Raw genomic sequence first — 19,988 nt, forward strand, 5'->3', positions numbered from 1 at the left:
TCATAATGTTGCAACTACAGGGTTGCAGATCTCTTTAGCTCCTTGGATACTTTCTCTAGCTCCTCCATTGGGGGCCCTGTGATCCATCCAATAGTTGACCGTGAGCATCCACTTCTGTGTTTGGTAGGCCCCAGCCTAGTCTCACAAGAGACAGCTATGTCACGGTCCTTGCAACAAATGCTTGCTAGTGTATGCAATGGTGTCATCGTTTGGAGGCTAATTATATTAGCTCAGAAACTTAGTATAGCGAGATATAAGGTACAATTTGCAAAACACATGAAACTGAAGAAGAACGAAGACCAAAGTGTGGACACTTTGCCCCTTCTTAGAATTGGAAGCAATCACCCATGGAAGGAGTTACAGAGACAAAGTTTGGAGCTGAGACAAAAGGATGGACCATCTAGAGACTGCCATATCCAGGGTAAAACTTTCTTGAAGTTACAATTAGATCCTTCCACTGTATCAAGAACTAAGGTGCTGGGTGCTATCTCAGTTTTCATACATAGCCATGAACAAAAACTGTAATATCAAAAGCCCCTGCTTTATTATACCATCTGGAGAATGACATTTTTGGTCAGTCATTCACTTTCCCAGTCACTCCTCTATGAGACTTCATGGGGTCTAGGGAAGAAGTTTCCTAAGTTAAGAGTTGATCCACCATGCAACGGAGTCAGCTTAATCTGGTCATGCTTCCTACTGGACATTGATCAAAATAATGGAATTATCTGGAATATAGAACCCAATTAGCTGCCATGTGCCTTTCAGGGCCCTCACACAATCTCTTTACCTCCTCTGAGTAGACTACCTTTTGCTTTTATTAGCTTGCTAATAAAACTTATACTTAAACTGAATTTCTATGTTTATTAATTTCCATCAAGAGGACAAAAATCAAGGTAGAACTTTTACTTAGCAGATGTTTGTCCATTCTGTATAATTCCATAGAGAAGTTTGGTTCAGCTGCCAAAAGCCAGATATCAAAAGTAGACTAGTAAAATGGTTTATCCATCAAAAACTACAGTTCAGAGCTAAAAGGACAGGAGTTAGGTTCCCAAATACCAGAAAAATTCAAGAATAGCCCTTTTGTGTGGAATGATTCCATACGAAATGAGACCTTAAAAGTTGTCCAATAGGAATTTTACATTTTGTTCCAAAGTGACCTGTATGAATTCCTACTAACTACATAGTAGGCCTTAAAGAAAACTGTGTACCAGGATCATGATAAGAAAGAAAAAAGGCAAAAGAAATAGAAAGAGAGAGAGAGAGTGAGAGAGACAGAGGAAAGGGCAGGGCAGGGCAGGGCAGGGCAGGGCAGGGCAGGACAGGACAGGACAGGACAGGACAGGACAGGACAGGACAGGAAAATCTGCTAAAGCTCCTTTCAAAAGCATTGTAGCAGGAGGCCTCTATTAAGCCTCAATCTTCCGTCTTGCACCAGATTTAGAAAAGACAACTGAGGCACCACGTGAGGGAGGAGATGGGAGAGGGAACAGGAGGTAAATGACATATCTCAGGGCTTCTCTAAGCAAAACATATGTGTACAAAAAAAATAAAAAAGCATTAAGCCAGTGCCATTTTTTTCTTAAGAATAAACCTAAGCAGACGCTGAAATGGCAGTGGCATTGGTGGCTTGAACGTCCCCTACTGCTTTCTGTTAAGGCTGAAAGAAGGAGAAGAAAAGCTCCATGAGAGACTTCAATTTCATTATGTTCCCCGCAGTCGAAAAGCAAGGGTAAGTGGCGTTAGGGTCTTTAAAGAAATCTGAACAGTCGCAACTGCTTCCAGAGTATTTACTTTGAACGGGGGAACATGTATTTTTCTCCACATGAAAACAAAAACAGTAAAAGCCATCCTTTGCGAGTCTAAGTACACAGATCTGAGAAGAGGGGATGCAGGATGTAGGCCAGCAAGTATCCACTCTACTTCGGCTTCTCCTCGGGAGGATAGTGTGCCATGAGGAGACCCCACCTGCTAAACAAACACCTGCTGTGTTTCACACCAGCTCCCAGGTTGCTCCTAAAAACTTAGAATGGGTGTGCATCTGATTTTAATTCACCTACTTAAAGTGCGTGTCTGATAATCTCTTTTGAATTCTCGCTCAGGCTTTATAGTTTTTGTTTATCATATAATGCAGTTTCCACATGTAGTTTACAATGCATGTTGTAAATCCCAGCAACATGAGGTTCTGTGTGTCCCACTGTATTTACTGAGTAACACTATGAGGAGAGGTGGGTGTACCACAAGACTAGACTAAATGAATGAATAAATGAATGAGAACAAATATACTAAAAATTGTGACATGAATTAGTTTTTGACAATAATTTCTTGTCCATTAAGTCTTAAGGAGAGGTTTGCGGGTCTCCTTGTTGTGAAAATGAAGAATCATTTGGGGAAATCTCTTGTCTCTTCCATTTTCTAGAATACTAGGAGTGCTGCTCCAGACTGGGGAAGCTTTTATGGTCCCTGGGGAATAAGACCAGAATATATACTAAGCACATCTCAGTCTTTATTGCAATTTGTCAACAGAGGATGTTGTGGACAGAATTCATGAGTATCTTTAGAAGCACTTACTAACCTGGGGTTTCATATCTGCATTTATAACAGGAAATACAATAATTATTTAGTGCATGGGAAATCCTAGATGCTGTGGGATCTGATGGCAGTAAAAGAAAGCATGGAGGAGGTTGAGAATGAGCATGTATGGTCCTCTGAAAAGCATTTCATCCACTCTAATGTGCAGGGATAGAGGATATTCCTGATGAGGCTAGCATGTGCTGTCCCTATCACTCAATGGACAACATTCTCTATGGGTTGAAGTATCCCAAGACAAACTATCCTGACAACTTGGAGAAAACCATAGGCTTTGTGATTAGAACAGTAATATGTAGATTGCTAAGATTGTAACAACTGCGTTTTGGATTTCTAGTTATTCTTACTTACAGTAGAGGATTAAAAAGTATCTTGCAAATGCATGTTCTCAATCTTCTGTGTTTACAGGAACAACTGTCTTCATTCGTGTACTCATCCATCAGGTGTGCTATCAATGTAAAAATGGCATTAATGTAAAATAGAGTTAAAACTTAGAGCTACAACAGTCCATAAAATCATCACCTGTATTTGTGACAAATGCCTTGAAAGTGATATAGCAGAGTTATAGTCATTCTGTGTGTGAGAGAATCTGAATATTGACAGGTGACATGGATTGTTATCTCTACCTATCCTAACACTTGCTGGTTTTATGCAGGCTACGAAGATGCCTAGACAAAGGTCTGCCTTTCAATATTATCAGAGTTCTGAAGAGGATGAAGTTATTTTGAAGTACAGCAGAAATCTAATACCTTTCTCAGGCATTTTTGAAATGTGTGTGGCCATACAAATGGAGATTCAAGAAGGTCTCTTTGAGGAAAAGGTTAAGTAGGAAAAAAAAAGAGCAAAAAAGTTCAGAAATAGAAAAGCACAGAGTGTTTTGAGAAAGAAATAAATAAATCAAGAGTAGAAACTGAACAGGCAACAAGGTGAAGTAAAGGCAAAATGACTGACATTCAGTCTCCAGGAAATATTTATGAAATGAATACAAAGTTAATGTGAGGCCAGGACAGAAAGACATGCGCGTATGGACCAGGTATAGGCTTTTCTGGTCAGTACAGGGCAGCCTGGCATACCTAGGGAATTATGAATATGAAAGCAGATTTAGAATACTCCAAAAAGGAATAATAATAATAAGCCTAGATTGAAGACAGAAGTTTGCTTCACAAAAATGGTGATGGTGAGAGCAAAGAACTCAGACAATGAAGTATTTCCTTACGTTTAGCTACAACCTTAATCATGTAAGGAGACGCAGACAGATAAGCAAGCACACTGTGCAGCTGCCTACTACAGGACCATGCCTGTTCATCCAAAATGCCAATTATATCCTCCCCGCAGGAGAGAAGAATATCACACACTGGCTACTTTTCATTTCCCCATTAATTTTAATTACTAAAATTGAATGTATTATTCTACATTTAAAGTTTCATATTATGAATTCCTGCTGAGAATCCTTCCGAACAGCATTTTAAACAATTGAGTATTTCAAGTCTTTGTTAAAACAGAGGTAGGCAAGACAGAACACTACATTTCTTGCAAACCTGCATTTATTATACATTGCCGTTATGCTCCCAACCTCATAGGGAAGAGACAGCTTTTGAAACCCCAAATAAATACTTTGGGAGATTTTGTTCTGAAGAAAGACAAGGCTTCTCCAGCAAGACAGTTGAACGGAAATACTAGCCATCCCTGTCAGCTCCGTAACCCTCCCCAGATTTGTGACATGTTAACGTGTTTCTTAACTAATATTTTGGATGGTTCCCACAGTCAGCATTAGGGAAATATGGAGCACCACCCTTTTCCTGTTTCTGAACACCTTGTCCAGTTTCACAGATTTCTTCAGCACAGACAGGAAATACAAAGTACATGTCCTGGTAGTCACACCAAGGAAGCCTCCATTTGCATAGCCTTCATAATTCAATTTAATTTTTTTTTTTTTTTTTTTGGTCAAGAGTCCTGAATGCCTCGTGTTTGCTTTAATCAGAATGTTGACATTTACACTGAAGCCAATTTCTCTTTTTCTCCTCCGTGTTTTGTTTAACCACGACAAGTGACAGCAAACTGGAAAGAACAGACTTTTTAAATTGGCTCCCTGCCCAGAATGCATCATTTCTCCTGAAGCTTTCTCCCTTTCAATGCATTGCAAGAGGAAATGTGAAAACACTCTTCCAACATGAGAGTGAGGTGTTACTGCTTTTAGATAAAGATTTGTGTTGTATTTTAAAACTAGATTGCTGTACAGTTTCAAGCTATTAGCAACAACCTATTACACTGCGGCTCTGGGTCCTCGGGGAGATATGTTTAGTGTATTTCAGTAATTCACGCCAAATAGAATACTACATGAGAAAATATCTAATGTCAAAAGTATCGGCATCCTGAAAGCAGCAGGAAACAAGAAGCAAGCATGGCTTCACTCACCAGGTAACTCAAATGTTTTCTCTGATCTTTCCAGGTTATGCCCCAAATGGTGGAGGGGAAGTCCTGTCTGCAAAATCAGCATGCAGGTACCTTATCTATCATTCTGAAAACACTTCACCAGAACAGTCAATTGCTGGGTTCCACATTTGATCTTTGGTATTTTCATGAGACTGAAACTTTGTATTTGAATTCAAATTTGCATAAATATCAGACGTAACCATTTGAATTAAGAGTTTGAACATGTTTATAAGAAACTTGGACAAAACTGCTTGAAATAAAAGATATGTCCCCTCATGGAATTTAATCTGCCTCAACAGAGGGAGAGCAAAGGGAAAATACAGGTATTGAAATCATAGATTTTATACATTAAAATCATAGACTCATCTGCTAGACATTTCCAGAAATCACAGAGGCTCCACTCTACCCATCCATAAGCCTTTGCAATATGACTTCCCTTGTCAATTGCTGGAGAGACAAAAAGTGTCTATGTATTGGGTAGGTAATTCTTCCAGGCTTTCTTACAGCCTACCTGAGCTGGGATCCAACACAAGAATCCTCAAAAAATACATTCATGGTGAAAACCAGTCACCTCAACAGGAATCTTTCAAATTCTGAATCATGATTTATTACCAAGACCTCAACTTAATTGCTTATGAATGTCATTTTGTTCACTGAGAAAGCACAGACCTAAAAATAACACTTTAGACTTTATTAACTAAGTTTTCTGTGCGCAGGGTTTTAGTCATAGTGGTGTGTGTGTGAGTGTGTGTGTGTGTGTGTGTGTGTGTGTGTGTGTGTGTGTGTTTGAATTTTCTAAATACACAGGCTTTATTTCTCACTGAAAATGAACAAAAATAATAATTGCTAATTCAGTAGATTTGGTTGAGACTGTCCCCACTTGTTTCCTTTTTGTTAAAATAAAGAAGCTGAAACAATGTAAGAAATGAAATATACCTTGTATGTCTACTTGGATTGGCATATCAAAGTCCACTCTTTGCCACTTGTTAGAAATGCAAACTCCTTGAGGAAAGGAGTAGTGATACAATCCTAACTAACAAAGTGGTTAGAAAATTCCACTATTGCCACCTGCAAGCTCCAGACTAAACAAGCTGAGTCAGGCTGCTTGGGGCAAGTTCAGTGGCAACTAGAAATACACAGCAAAACTCAAAACCAAACAACTAACCCACTAAGTAAACACAATCTCTTGGAAAACAAAGTCATGTTATCAGTTGCTACAGGGGAATCCATCAATGTATTTGGCTGAGAATAAAGAGGACACAATTCATTTACCAGCTAGAGTTTTAGAAAGCGATTTCTAATAGAAGATGATATGCTTTTTTTCTTGGAGTGGTTTCCATAGATAATGACACATTTTCTCACATTTGGAAACCAAAAGCACTGAATCAATGTGTGGCGAGGCTCATGTCTCTGGAGGCTCTAGGAACCTTTAGCTTCTGAGATTTCTGAATGTCCTTCACAGTTCTTAAATTTTAGACATCACTAAAGACTGTTCCAATGTGTCTATGTGCTCTTCCTTTCCTATTGCCATTTCTCAGTGTGTGTATGTGTGTGTTCATGTGCATGGAATTGCATGCATGTATGGAACTGTGAAAGGCAGCCTGGCTTCTGGTTGACCTAGGTTTGAAACCCCGGTGACCCCGCAGGTGACTCTGCAAGGAACAGTAGGTGTTTTGTCATGCTCCTGGACAACAGGTCCCTGATACAAGGTTGCAGCTCTCCATAGATTGGTGGCCATCAATCATGTAAGGGCAACACTCCAAGTGCCTCAACAGGTAGAGGATATGACCACAGATCAAGTAGCCTCAAGACAGATCCCCATTTTAATAAGGTACCTAAAGGCCTGAAGGTTTTAGCCAATTAAGCTCTCCTTTCCAGACACTCCTCCCTGCAAAAGGTGTTTAACCTCAGGCCCGCCCTGAGAAATGGGGGTATGGTTTTATTCATCACAACTCTCCTTCATAACAATAAATGCTTTGAAACCATGGACTGACTCTTTTCATCAGGATTCACCAATGGAACCGTCCTTTTTCTAAAGAGGCATGAATAGTCTCCCACAGAAGACCTCTCAGAGCTCCCAGCCATGGCCTCCATCAAGCCAAGCCAACCACTGAACAAGTCAAGGACTCTTTCCACCCCATGGGAGCCAGGTGGAGCACTGCTCTCTTTCCCCCTTCAGCATTGGGATAGATCCACCTTGCCCTCTGTTTTCAGCTCTCCCAGTGGTGTCTGGCTGCCCAAGAGTCTGAGAACCTGATGGTCCCAGTCTCCTTACATGCCTGTGGACCTCTCCCGATTCCCCACCACCCAGAGCTGGCTCTGACAGTCCCTGGGGACCTCAGATTGTGCTTGCCCACCCCTGGAGCTGGGTCCTGCAGCTTTTCATGGCGGACACCAGCCAGGTTCAGTCATGGGGTAAGTGCAGTCAAAACTTCCTGCATCTTGCCTCCCCAAGTGGCCTAAACCCTGTGGCAGATGCAGTCCATCTTTTAACTCACATGCACGCATGTATACATGTAGAGACTAAAGGGTAACCTAGGGTGCCAACCTTTAGAACTCTACGTTGGTTTTGTGACTAATTGGACTTATTAAGTAAGGTAGAAAGGCAGCCCAATGAGCCCTAAGGAAACCCTTTTCTCAACCCTCGAAGCTTTGGGATTATAAATGTACACCCCTTGTCCAGTGTTTCTTTTTCTAATGTATGTTTTGAGGATTGAACATAGGTCTTCATATTTTTATGCTCAGCACTTTAGTGAGTGATTTTTTTCACCCCAGCCTTCTCATGATATTTTTATAAATATAAAAGTTATTGCAATAGAGTCATCCTATGGTTGCATATTAGACTAAATTTGAATAGACTTTCAAGCAAAGTTAATTTCTCTAGTATCAGAGATTAGAGATGGAACATAATTTTTGGGGGGAAGACATAATTAACCCTTGAAAAAGGTGTTGTTTGAAATTATTTTATTACACCAAGATATGGGGAAAAATGAGAAGAAACAATGTGTCTTAACAAAAAACAAAAAAAACTGTTGCATATTAAATCCATATCTCAGATCATGAAAACAAAATATTCTAGGAAAGGATATTTTGATGGTTATTTCTCATTGTGAACTTCGCTGGATTTAGCATCACCATGGAAACACATCTCTGTTCTGAGTATTCCTTTAAGCATAGTTCTAGAAAGGTTAAATTGAGAAGAAAAATGGACTTTCTGTGTATGGGGGTGGGGTGGCGCACCATTTCATAAGCTGAATAAAATAGAAAAGGGGGTGGTGTCTGGTGTCTTTCTTCTCCCTGCCCTCGGGTGTCAAGTGACAACTGCTCCTGCTCTTGCTCCCAGGCCTTCCTCCCCCACCGGAATGAATCTACTGTCAAACTGGAAACCAAGACAGAGCCCCCTCCTTAAATTACTCTGTTATGTATAATTTCAACATCATCACATTTCATGTCATTCAGGTGTATATCATTTTCCCCATAAGGAATTATTTTTTATGCAGACAATACATTTTTTATTTCTTCCCTCTTCTAGGGCCTTGGATTTTAAGATCAAGGAGTCAAGTGGTTGGCAAATTTGATGGAGATTTCATCTTCTTCCTCTTCCTTGTTTCTTTCTTGATCTCCTTTACACTTGTCCATGCGATTTAGTTAGCTCGTAAAATGACTTCCTTCTGTGATGGTTTGTATGCGCTTGGCCCAGAGAGTGGCACTATTTGGTAAGGCCTTGTTGGACTAGGTGTGTAACTGTGGACATGGGCTTAACATCCTCACCCTACTGCTTGGATGCCACTAGCAGCCTTCAGATGAAGTTGTAGAACTCTCAGCTTGTCCTGCACCATGACTACCTAGATGCTGCCATGCTTCCACCTTGATGATAATGGACTGAACCTCTGAACCTGTAAGCCAGCCCCAATTAAAGGTTTTCCTTTACAAGATATTCCTTGGCCATTGTACCTTTTCACAGCAATAAAACTCTTAAAAAAAAAAAAAAAAAACAGGAAAATTTTATCTTCTTCCTGGAATTTTTTTTCAACATCAAAAGGAAGACTTAAATCTCAATTTATAAGTTATTAGTGCTTTCTTTTTACATGATCACCTAGACCTAGCAATATGATTTTGTCTTTTAAAATGTGTTCTCTTGGACCTTGTAGTGTTAATATTTAGTTTTGGATATGTTCTTTTTGTTTTGTTTTGTGGGCTTGTTGTTCTTTTGTTTGTTTGTTTGTTTTTCCTCAAGATAAACATTACTCCTTCGCTCAGACTGTCCTTGAATTTAGGGCAGCCTTTGGTCTCATAGTCTCAAGACCAGGTGCTTAAAGTATTAGGAACCACACCCTGCTCGACACCATCTAATTTTGTCACTACCAGCTAACCCCATTTATTTTTAAGACTTCACTTTTTGTTCTATTTTAACATCTATCTTCTCTTAATAGTTTTTAAATTTTTGGAAGCAGAGCTTGGTTTATGGTAAATATATATATATATATATATATATATATATATATATATATATATATATATATGTATATATGTACACACACACACACACACACACACACACACACACACATATATATATTTCTAGTGTAATCTATGGACCTGAGTCCATCTCGATCTGTTGAATGCAGGTGATGATAGATGCTTGTATTTTCTGTTTTCTTGGTTTAGTCACTCATTATCCAAAAGCAGCAACACATTTTGTCTTATTGGTAATAGGTGTTCCTTTTTGCTCCTCTGAATACCTGAAAGTACTAGGAAGCAGATGCAAAGGCCTGAGTGACAGGAGCAGAGGCCTGAGTGACAGGCTTATGGCTTTGTGGCTCCATCCTGAGGATAATTAACTCTTCTAGACCAGCTGTGACCCCTGCTGGGAGTCAGCTGGTGCCCAACACGATGAGAGAATCTATCCCAAATGAAGCCGCTACACATGCATCTCTACAGTGCGAAGTGATTTTAATGAACGGATTTTAATGAACACAAAAACCAGTGCAGGATATGGGGGCCAGGTGGTCCCTCAGAGACTCTTGAAAATGCTCGGAGAATTTTAGAAAGTATATCATTCCAGAATCCAGATTGTGAGGAGACAGTCATGAGTCCATACCCTTCCCCATCTCCTCACATACACTGTTTTCGCATAGATCATAGATCGCTGGTTTTAGGTAACAGAAACATGGCCTCTTGGTTTTATGGGATTTTTTCCCTCACCTTTTAAAATGCAAATACTTCAGGGAAGGGAACAGCTGGTCAGTCATTTTGATCTTAATGTAATGAGTTTATTAGAACCAGCCTGCAGAGGGAATTCTGACACTGTACAGAAGATCCCACAAACAAGACTCTCTTTTGAAGCTTGCCAGGGCTGGATAATTTCCCCACAGGAGGATTTCCCAGACTCACTGCAGTATGATACCTCTCACACCTGCAGATGAGGGGCAGAGTGCAGAAAGTGACTAACAGAATCACAGTAGAACCTGTGCTTGGGGGTGGGTTGAGCTGCTGTTCACACACGTATATGAAACTCCAAAGTCTGTTATATTTCACATTATGAATAGACAAGGAGCACAGTGAATTCCTGCTACAGTCTTCTCGTTTTATTTTTAAAAATCCTATGATTTAAATATTAGGATAATAGCAATAACAGAAATTAACCTAGGTATGTTTAATAAAGCACAACAAGAGCAAAACTAGTTCATTTATAGTAGGATGGGCACCCAAGAAAGTGACATTTGCATTGAGATCCATGACCATGCCAAAGAATGAGAATTTTATGCAGAGGTAGGAGCAGGCAGCAATTCATGAGTTAAGAGGAATATAAAGATCAGAGGGGCAAAACACTGAGGATAGGGCTTTCAGGACTTGTATGATACTTTAAATACATTTTTCATAAGTATCAAATACAAATGAATATTAAGCAGAGTATCAGTAGAAAATAATATTCAGATCAAGCCTTAATTACAGAAATTTTCAAATAATTGTACTTATGTGAATGTCTATTCTTATATGATCATTACATTTTTTCAGACTTACAATAGTTAATTATGTATTCAAATCAATCTTGAGGAAAATATTCAGTGTTGTAGCTGAGGCCATGACTCCAGAAACACAGCAGAATGGAGAACTTGGCCTAGTCATTGAAAAGAGAAGGACATTATTTTACTGTGGTAAAAATTATTGATTAAAAAATAATTTGATTCTAAAATAAATGCTTTCTGGGTTTTTTTTAAGTCCTTATTTTTTAATAATAGACCATCAAGTGCTTACTCCACTACTCTCTGAAATAAAGACACCCCAGGTGGTTTCTAAATCACTCTGTAGCTAGTCTTGCTTCTAGCTTTCTGATGGAGCATCATTGCTCAGCTGGTGAAGACTCTTGAGCTTTCAGAGAAAAAGATGGGATGATATTGTGAAAAACTCCTTCATCATTAGCCTAACCAGTTGATGAATGGCTGCTCAAGATTTCAGCTTCTCTTCCCATTTTCCTCAGAGAAAAGAGAGAATTCATGATGAAAGGCCAAATGTTTGTCTGATGGAGTTTTCCAACTTAATAAAAGTACTAGGGTTAAGAAACATGGTAATCTTTGCAGAGAAAGTGACCCCATTGTTGTTGCTTTTGTGTGTCTACACTTGGAAAATAACATAAGCTTAAAATCTCCATTCTTTTGTGTAAATGTACCACATTTTCTCTATCCATTACTTTTTTGAAGGACATCTGGGTTTTTTCCAGCTACCGGCTATTATAAATAAGGCTGCTGTGAACATAATGGAGCATGTGTCCTTATTACATGTTGGAGCATTTTCTGGGTATATTCCCAGGAGTGGTATAGCTGGGTCCTCAGATAATACTATGTCCAATTTTCTGAGGAACTGCCAAACTGATCTCCAAAGTGGTTCTACCAGCTTGCAATCCCACCAGAAATGAGGAGTGTTCCTCTTTCTCCACATCCTCACCAGCATCTGCTGTCACCTTAATTTTTTATCTTAGCCATTCTGGTGAGTGTGAGGTGGAATCTCAGGGTTGTTTTGATTTGTATTTCCCTGATGACTAGGGGGTGTTGAACATTTCTTTAGGTGCTTCTCAGCCATTTGTTATTCTTCAGTTGAAAGTTCTTTGTTTAGCTCTGTACCCCAGTTTTAATAGGGTTATTTGATTTTTTGGAGTCTGACTTCTTGAGTTCTTTGTATATATATTGGATATTAGTGTTCTATCAGATGTAGGATTGGGATCTTTTCCCAATCTGTTAGTTGCTTTTTTGTCTTATTGACAGTGTCTTTTGCCTTACAGAAGCTTTGCAAAAAGGAGAACAAACTACTCACAGAATCAAGTATGGAGATAAAGTGTAGAGCAGAGACTAAAGGAAAGGCCACCCAGAGACTGTCCCATCTGGGGATTCATTCCATATACAGTTACCAAACCCAGACACTATTGTGGAATCAAGAACTTCATGCTGAAAGGAGCCTGCTATGGCTGTCTCCTGAGAGGACCTGCCAGAGCCTTTACAAATACAGAGGTTGACGTTAGCAGCCAACCATTGGACTAAGCGCAGAGTCCCTAATAGAGGAGTTAGAGTACGGACTGAAGGAGTTGCAGTGGTTTGCAACCCCAAAGGAAGAACGACAATATCAATCAACCAGACACCCCCCCAACACACACACACACTCAGAACTCCCAGGGACAAAGGAGTACACATGGCTCTAGCTGTATATATAGCAGAGGATAGCCTTCTCATGCATCAATGGAAAGAGAGGTCCTTGGTACTACGAAGGCTTGATAGATACCCCAGTGTAGGGAAATCAAGGTCAGGGAGATGGGAGTACATGGTTGGGTGGAGGAACTCCCTCATAGAAGCAGGGAAGATGGAGGATGTGATAGAGTGTTTCCAGAAGGGAGGGAAACTGGGAAAGGAGATAACATTTGAAATGTAAATAAAGAAAATATCCAATAAAAAAAAACCTCCATTTCCCCTATTTCTGTCTCGACAATAGGAAGGCTGTTTAGTAGGTTAGAACAGGTAGATGCTCTTGAACTGGTGTTTCTTGAAGGTAGTTTGGGTATATCGGAATGTTGGTTATAAACATCAGACTTTGTGGTAATTACCAATTATCCTAGAATAGAGCCCTGAGATTAGTTATTCAGAAATCATGTTCTAAAATAGGCAATAAGGTCCACTTTGGACAGTCATTCCTTTTGTGGATTGCTGACACTTAATGCTTTGAATACCATGCAGATGCCAGACTAGAGTCTCCATTCCCTCACCTCTGCAAGTCACTATCCCTTCTATCAGGAGTAATGGATTCTGAGTTGGCAGTATCAGCAAGAATTGGAATAATTACTTTAAATTAAAACATCCAGCCAATGCCATGTCTTAAAATAGCCAAAGTCTTTCCTTTTTTACAGTAAGACTTTCACAGAGTTTAGAGATGTTGGGTATATAAAATTAGGTTAAGAAAATAGAGACCTGACAGAGAAAAACAAACAGACAAACCAACAAAACACACACACACACACACACAAAAGCAAAAAACCAGAACTATGATGAAGCTGGTAATGCAAAAAGCACCAGCACCCATATGGAATAAATGGTATGGTAGCCCTGCCTGTACTTGTGGGTTTGTGACGTTTGACACATGTCCCTTAAAACAGCCCTGCTCAGATTTCTACTGTCAAGCAGGCTTCTGGGTTGCCTAGATAAGAACTTGACCTCTCTGCAACAGCAAGGATAATTGGCCTGAGAAGGATCTCAAGACCTTCACCTGAAAGTGAGAGTCCTCAATTCTGATTTCAAAAAGTCATGGGTGTCAGATAAAAATGGGAAAATTGGAAATGCTTTAGTTCATGCTTATAAAATAGCCAAGAATACTTTAATGTCAGAAAATATTATTTATCAAATGAACTGCCCTATCTCTAGCCAGATATCCTGAGAAAAGAAAATAACCTATTACTTATATTATGCCATTTGTGTTTATCTGCTGAAGTCTCTCAAATACTGCTATTTAAAAGAACCATACTCTTACCTTTGTCTTAACTCATACAAAATATCACTAGTTTAGAAGACTCAAGTTCCCATTCACTCCACAGAAACCAAAATAAAAGCCTTAAAATGTCACAGGATGAACTGGTTGGGTCTGATTCAGAGAGCTCAGGTTCTGGTGAAATGATGGGGCTTTGTTATCAGCTATCTGCCTTCTCACATACTACCCTGGGCTTTGATACATTAACATGACCAGTTTCCTGCAGAAAATGTGGTATCTAGTACAAGCAAAAACCTAGTAAGCTAAGTTATGGACTTTTTTTTAAAAATGGATTTTTCTTTCTCCTGGTTAGGAGGAGAAGAGAAAGATCAACCTACCTATGAACACAAGTGCTCAGGCACTTGTCTGTCAATCTCTACTGGACAGTGCAGTGATGCCATACTGGTTTCAGAATACACAGTTAGATCTTGTCATTTGCTAGGCATTCTGACCACTTTGCAAGCATTCCACTAGCAGAGCTGATATGGTGAGTGCAATGATGATGCCCATTGTATCCCAAAGAGTAAGATGCTAGGTCTTAATCATACTAGGAAGTCTTAGGCATCATAGCAGGTGTCTTAATTAGAGTTTTATTGCTGTGAAGAGACACCATGATGAAAGCAACTCTTATAAAGGACGTTTCATTGGGGCTGGCTTATAGTTTCAGAGCTTCAGTCCCCTGTCAACATGGCAGGAAGCATAGCAGTGTGCAGGTTGACATGATCCTGAAGGATCCCAGAGTTCTACATGTTGAACCAAAGGCAACCATGAGAGAGACTCTTCTTCAGGCAGCCAGCAGGAGGGTGCCTTTCCACATTGGGTTGAGCTTGATCATAGGACCTTAAATCCCAAACCAGCAGTGACATACTTCTTCCAACAAGGCCACAACTCCTAACAGTGCCACTTCCCATGAGCCAAGTATAGTCAAACCATGGCAGGTATTCTTTTTATTATCTTTCGAAGGTCAATTAGACCCAGCTGATGATGATCTCCTGGTCTCCAGTTCCAGCTTACCACTTTCTCACTTCTGGGAGCATAAGAACCAGAAGGCAATAAAAAATTATCATCCTAAGGAGGCCCAAAATAAGAGCCCAAGGGTCAACATATAGGGCTCTCAAAACAGGGATAGCATCTCTGTGAAAGAACTAATGTGTGTATCCATCTGTCTATGAGATATCATAAGAATATACAGACTTTGCTCATACTATGGACAAGTCCAAGATCAAGGTTCCAATGGTTCTGTTTCTATAATAACTCTTTTTGGTTAGAAAAGGATGCCTTCATGGATTGGTTCCACTTAACCATCCTTTTTTTTTTTTTTTAATTGAAAGTAGATCCTTCACTCATATAATCCCAACCAAATACCCCTTCTCCATTCCTCCTAGCTCTCCCACACACATCTTCCATTTCCTCCAAATCTAATCCACCTCTGTTTCCTCTTCAGAAAACAGCTGTCCATCAAGAGATGAAGGACCAAAAGGACAAAACAAGACACAATAAGATAAGGTGAGATCCCTAATATACAGGCTAGACAAGGCAATCCAATAGGAAAACAAGAGTTTCAGAGCAGCCAAAAAGTCAGATATACACTCATTGACAGTATTAGGAGTCACAGAAAAACACCCATCACATACACAGAAGATCTAGTGCAGGCCAGGTGCTTGACTTTTCATTCTCTGTGAGTTTGTGTGAGCTTAGTTGATTGGGTGGGCCATGTTCTTCTGGTGTCCTCTCTGTGCCTTATGCTTCCTGGATGGCAAGTATCCAGACACTGGATATCCCAGCAAAGTAGGTGTGATGGCTTGTATATACTTGGCCTAGAGAGCTGCATTATTAGGAAGTGTGGCCTTCTTAGAGTAGGTGTGTCACTGTGAGTGTGGGATTTAAGACCCTCATCCTAGTTGCCAGAAGCCTCTCTTTTCCTAACAGCCTTCAGATGAAGATGTAGAACTCTCAGTTCTTGTTGAACCATGCTTGCCTGGCCACTTCCATGCTCCCATCTTGACGATAATGGACTGAACCTCTGAAATTGTAAGCCAGTCCCAACTAAATGTTGTTTTTATGAGAGTTGTCTTGTTCAGGGCATCATTTTTTAGCAGTAAAACTCTAACTTAGCAAGTAGGGTAGAACAAAATGTGACTGTTAAAAAAAATCTATCTATATATTGTCCTATAGAAGCAAGGCAGTGCTGTTAGGGGAAAGGGATCAAAAACAAACAAGAAAAAAAAACAAACAAAAAACAAACAAACAAAAAACAAACAGAGTCAGATATGGCTCCTACTACAGTTGTTAGAAATCCAGTATGATGAGCAAGCTGCACATCTGTTACATTTTTGTGGGGAGTTCTAGGTTCATCCCATGCATGTTATTTGGTTGGTACTTCAGTATCTGTGAACCACTATGAGCTCAGGTTAATTGATTCTATGGGTTTTTATTTTTGCTGTTGTGTTCTTAACCTGTCTGTCTCCTTCAACCTTCTCTACTCTTCTTTCACAAGATTCCCTGAGCTCCACTTGATGTTTTGGCTGTGGGTCTCTGTATCTGTTTCCATAAGCCGTTGGGTGAAGTCTCGAGGGTAGTTATGTGAGGTTCCTTTCTGCAAGTATAGCATAATATCATTAATCGTGCCAATGGTTGATTCTCTCTGTTGGGATGGATATCAAGTTGGGACTGTCATTAGTTGGCCATTCCTTCGATTTCTGTTCCTTTATCCCTGTACAATTTATAGCAAGAAAATTTTGGATCAAACATTTGGTGGGTGGTATGGTGACCTCATTCCTCTACTGGAAGTCTTGGAAAGTTATAGGAAGTGGCCGTAACAGGTTCCATATTCCCAGTTGCTAGGAGTCTTAGCCACAGTCATCCTCATAGATCCTGGGAGTTTCTCTTGTCCTAGATTTCTAGCTTAGACCTCCTGTTAGTTTCTCTCCTAGTTCCTACTGCTTCCTCTCCTATTCTCATTATCAACTCTCTCTCTTATATAGTCCCCTCCCTTCATCCACCCCCAGTATCTATTCTATTCCCCCTTCTTAGTACAAAACAAAGAACATATCTTGGGGATTCATAGTTTATATATATATATATATATATATATATATATATATATATTCTTTCTGTCTGTGGATTATAGCATTGTTTTCCTGTTCCTTATGGTGAACATCCACTTTAAGTGAGAACATGTTATGTGTATGTTTTTGAGTCTGGTTTACCTCACTGAGGATAATATATTCTAGTTACATCCGCTTGTCTTCAAATTTTATGATATCTTCATTTTAAATAGTTGAGTAATACAGCATTGTGTAAATGTACTACATTTTCTTTATTCATTCTTCAGCTGAAGGATTGTTTCTAGTTTCTAGTTGGGTTGTTTCTAGTTTCTGGCTGTTACAAATAAAGCTGCTATGAACATAATTGAGCAATGGTCATTATGATATGAGAGAATGTCTTTTTGGTATATGCTCAGGAATTGTATAGCTGAGTCTTGAGATAGAACATGTTCAATTTTCTGAAAATCTGCCAAATTAATTTCCAGAGTAATTGTACAAGTTAGCACTCCCACCAGTAAGGAGGAGTGTTCTCCTTGCTCCACATTCTCACTAGCATAAGCTGTCACTTGAATTTTTAATTTTAGCCATTCTAATGGTGTAAGATGGAATCCTAGTCATCTCGATTTACATTTCCCTGATGACTGAGGATGTGGGACATTTCTTTAAGTACTTCTCTGCCATTAGGAATCCTTCTGTTGAGACCCCTGTTAGCTCTGTACCCCCCCCCTTTTTAAAGAATTGGATTATTTGGCTTGTTGGCATCTAGTTTATTGCATTCTATATATTTTGCTTATCAGCCCTCTGTTTTCTAAGCACACAAATCTTGTTTCAGGATCATCTAATCTCAGTTACCTTTTAAAATAGCCTGTCTTCAGAAAAATGGACTTACTAGGCAGTGGTGGAACATGCCTTTAATCCTAGCACTTGGGAGGCAGAGGCAAGTGGATTTCTGAGTTTGAGGCAGCCTGGTCTACAGAGTGAGTTCCAGGACAGCCAGGGCTATACAGAGAAACCCTGTCTAGAAAACAAACAAACAAAACAAAGAAACAAACAAAGAAACAAACAAAAATAGTCTGTCTTTACATACAGCCAAATACTGTGTGTCTGGCTATATCTTCTCTGAATGAAATAAATCATTATTTCGAATCTTTGCAAATGAATTGGATAATTATTTTATTCAAACCAGTAAGTTACCCAATGTCAGGTGATAATTTCTCCATTCTTTCCTTTTGTTTTTTCTCTCTCTTCTCTTCATCTTTCCAAGCCCTTTTTGTTCCTTTCTCCCTCTCTTCCTCATCCTTCCTTCTTCTCTACTGACTTATTTTATATTATGTTAATATTTCTTTAAATATTACTTGTTAACCCATATTGTCTGATGATCTACTATGTGCCACTTTATAGCATTTCATCTTATACTTACAGTTTACCCATTCTCTGTGATTGTGAATGAAAAATGATTTTTTTTGGAGCTGAATTCATAGCATTAACTTGAGTATTTAGGAAATAGTAAGATCTACTATGTGTCACTTTATAGTATTTCATCTTATACTTACAGTTTACCCATTCCCTGTGATTGTGAATGAAAAAATGATTTTTTTTTTTTGGAGCTGAATCCATAGCATTAACTTGGGTATTTAGGAAACAGTAAGATATTTAAGTAGTAGATACATGAGATACAAGTGATTAATTAGATAATCTAGAAAAGAGATAATCTATCATTATCAACACACTTGGCTGAAGCATCATTATCACAGAGATGGTTTGCATTTCATATAAATATTTGCCATGATGGATTAATTCTGCCATCAGTGTGGGTGTGATTCTGACAGGTGTGGTGTCTTTCTTCTGTTATCTTTCTGTTACTGTTTTCTTCAGAGGACCGGACAATGGCTATTATTTATCAGGTTTCTCTTCTCCAATTTATTTGTGGTAACACATATTTACTATTGATGATGGCTTTACTGAGGTACCTTACTGATAATGTTTTCTGTCTCCTTTCTAGATGATGTCATGTAGAAATTGAAGAAGGAGTGGTTCCAAGAGTGTGTAGAGCTTTTTCAGAGATAACGTGCAGAAAGCATAGACTTAGCTGAAATGTTACTTGTGCGATTATCAAACCTTATCAAACTTGTCTCCTTGTCTGACTTCATGGAAATGAACTTGGTGGCCAGATCTGGCACAGCCATACACAGTCATGTACTGAAGCTTTAGGTTGTTGCCATACATACTCAGAAACAAAGTAAGGTCTGCATATATGGTGGATCATGGTGTTTTCATGCCCTTGCTGAGTGGTGCCATTCTCATCCATATTACCTGAAAGAAGAATGACTCCTGGATGCTGTCTTTTAGGTTTTCCGTAGTTTCAGATAGAAGCCTACAAGATACTTGGGACTAGCTGAACAGCAGGTGAGTTTGATGCATCAGTGTGTAACCTCATTGATCTTTCAATGGAGGCTGTAGCCAAATAAGGAAATAATGAGCATTGGCAGACATAATAGCCTATGGCTACTGGGATAAGATGGAGTAGCCCAGAGTCAAAACTGGCTTATGACTTTTGCTAACTATGGAACTTTTGAAAAAGCCTACATATTGATTTTGTTTATTTTCACTAGGCCCTTTATTGATAGCAACAAATAACACACACACACACACACACACACACACACACATTATCCTTGGGATATATTCAAGAAAAATCTCTAATTATTTCACTATATCATTGTCCCTGAGTGTTCTTTGTCAATGTGAGACTTAAGCCCTTCATAAGTTTTAAATTTTGCTAAAGCATATGATGCTATGTTTGTCCTTGTGTTACTTGTCTGTGTGAGTTATACTTTGTAACAATTCTCATTTCTCTTGTTGACAAACACTCAAATTTTTCCTAACTACTTTAAATTAATAAACATGCAGTGGTAC

At 39.2% G+C, this 19,988-nt stretch overlaps 1 long non-coding RNA gene across 1 annotated transcript in view; it reads left to right on the top strand.

The window, feature by feature from the left end:
- Gm33621 overlaps positions 1–19,741 on the top strand; it is a 39,935-nt gene extending 20,194 nt beyond the window's left edge. The window contains exons 2-4 of the long non-coding RNA XR_386127.3: positions 5,036–5,087; positions 15,470–15,531; positions 19,075–19,741. This is a non-coding gene — a long non-coding RNA (predicted gene, 33621). The remainder of the gene's footprint in view (positions 1–5,035; positions 5,088–15,469; positions 15,532–19,074) is intronic.
- The last annotated feature ends 247 nt before the right edge of the window (positions 19,742–19,988 follow it).

Source organism: Mus musculus, chromosome 18 (genome assembly GCF_000001635.26).
Source record: "Mus musculus strain C57BL/6J chromosome 18, GRCm38.p6 C57BL/6J".
Lineage (NCBI taxonomy): Eukaryota > Metazoa > Chordata > Mammalia > Rodentia > Muridae > Mus > Mus musculus.